We start from the raw sequence: 2,500 nt of genomic DNA, 5'->3' as shown, positions 1-2,500 counted from the left end.
ATTATTGTGGAAATAATGGAAAACAGAATTGGCCGAACCGTGCACGGAATTTATGGAATTTCCACTTGACTTATTTGTCAATGATTCAATTACCATAAACCATAGAGGATTGGTTAAGTGTATCCCTAAAACGGCCACTGTATTGTTAGTTATCAGCGAAATTAATGACTGAGCCATCTTGTGGAAACAAGCAAGTGTTAAAATTATTTCCCGGAGCACTACGGTCACGGTCTTTATCAGGGATGTCGTGGGTGTTGCAATGCAAATGAAAAAAAGTATATGTATATTTATACTAACTTAAACAAAACAACAACAAAAAAATTCCCATTATTTTATCCACACAACGTTTCAAAAGTTGCTTTCATCGGCTTGTTGGAAACGAATAATTATTCGAGATTGACTACCGCTTCACGCAATTGTTCACATTCCAACGGCGGATTTTGGGTAAAATCTATGAGAAACACAGGCCAAGGTGGGCGACTTAAAAGCATTTGCCCAGAGATATTTTTTAATATCCTAACAGGTGGATATATATTTAACCCGTATAAAGTGTTTTTATGGTATTTAAAATTATAGCCCATTGAAAAATGTGGCAATGTTTTAATGCCATGATTCGCTTGCAACACAATGTAAAATTTTGCATGTCTGTTTGATCTCGTTTCGGGCTCCAAACTAACTTCGATTTATTTTATTTTTCACTCAGTCACACCACAAAGACCTGAACTGAATATGAAATCCATTGAAAGATTCTCAAGTAGCTGTTCTGCGGAGCGCGAAGCAATCAAATATTCAGAAAATTCAGAAAAACTGGAGGCAGATTTTGAGCCCAATCGGGGCGAAGTCGTTTTTGGCATATTTCTACTAAAGAAAGCTGTTTTGGCAGAAACTAACTATGGTCCGTTTCAATTCTTACTAGGACGTATCTATGGCCAAAATAAAAGCGAAATCAATTTTTCGACTTGTGCCATTGATAGGCCATTTAGGTCGATTTTTATAGGCATTCACTCTTAAGATGACTGTTAACAATTTAATTCCCACGAGCGAAACGTTTATTCTCCCAACTAGTATCATAAAGTTCCTTGTTGGATAGCGATAAGAATTTAGTGTTATGTCAAGGTCATACACTTAAAGCTGATAATTGAATCTTTATTCTCGATACCTGTCTGACTGACATTTTATTGAAATTGTGAGGAGAATTTACATACCGAACACTCCTGGGATTCAAAGGGTTAAAATGGAAAATCTGTTTTTTTTATCAAAAGAGATGACAAAGGCAAATGAAAGCTGAGTCTTGAAAGACTAGGTCAGGTCAAGATTTGACGCCCTTGCTCCGAAAATGTTTTTTTATTTATTTATTTTTATTTTTATTTTTGTTATGCGAGACTATAGATCGTTTTCAACCACGTGGCAAAATTATCTTACGTCTTTAGCGTCCGCCATGCTGGTGGACAGGCAAACTCTCAAAATGGCTGCCGCAGACTCATCTGCTATCCCAAGTGTAACTTTTTCCTATTATGATGCTGATCTGACCGGCCCTGCTAAAACGAGGTATCGAGAAAAGGTTGTAGCGAGTGGATTTGATCCTTATGGGCTAAAAAAGACCGACTGTAGCGATGAGTTAGCGTCTTTTCCAACCGTGGAATAACCTGACATTGTCAATAATTTGGTGCTCAGACTTCGTGGATAAACGGGGAGCAAATGAAAGCTTAGAAGTCTATGGAAGCTTACCATTTTTTCGTCTCTGGGTGGGTTAACACCATTATGACAAAATCGGTGGCTAGAACTGATAAGATTGTCGTTACGGCAAGAGTAAATCACTCCCTTTAAGACATGGTTTCTTGCTCAAAAGGACGGGAACGTATGCATGGCGCACTGTAACTGTATGGCAGGACTTTGTGAGGCCTGTTCGCATGCAGGGGCTCTCCTTTTTGCCGTTGAAGCTGGAGTGAGAATAAGGAACTTGGTAACTTGTACACAGGAGAGAAACAGTTGTTTTTTTTCCTTCTTATGTAAAGAACATTCCCTGCATTCCTGTTTGTGACATGGACCTTTCCTCAGCAAAAAGACGATACAATGCTTTGGGCGAACAGGGATATGCAACCCCAGAAGTAAACAGAGCGAATATCCCGGCGACATCACCTGAGGAGAGAGCCAATTGTTTCGAAAATATTTCAAGGTGTGGCATCAGACCAGCCATTCTTTCTTTAATTTCTCCCTATAATGCTGCCTTTATGCCCAATGAAGCTGAAGCTCTGCCAAAGCCCTTAACAGTAATATACAATGAATAAAACTTGAATTATAGCTTTCAGGAACTCGTAGAAAAGGCAGAGAAAGTATTTGATGAGATTACTATTACTGTCGAGGAAGTAGAAGCAGTTGAGGGAATTACAAGAGGCCAGTTAACCTGTAAAGTATGGTTTGAGTACAGGGCAGGCCGGGTGACTGCATCAAAGTTCAAAGCAGCTTGCACAACTGACCCAGACGAACCATCAAAGAGCTT

General features: G+C 39.2%; 1 pseudogene; it reads left to right on the top strand.

Annotated features, from left to right (window-relative positions):
- Positions 1 to 1,465: 1,465 nt before the first annotated feature.
- The window catches only part of LOC137972820 (uncharacterized), a 1,553-nt pseudogene continuing 518 nt past the window's right edge, over positions 1,466 to 2,500 (top strand).

This window comes from Montipora foliosa, chromosome 10 (genome assembly GCF_036669935.1).
Source record: "Montipora foliosa isolate CH-2021 chromosome 10, ASM3666993v2, whole genome shotgun sequence".
NCBI lineage: Eukaryota > Metazoa > Cnidaria > Anthozoa > Scleractinia > Acroporidae > Montipora > Montipora foliosa.
Note: the sequence above shows the minus strand (reverse complement) of the source record. Positions and strands in the feature narration are given on the sequence as shown.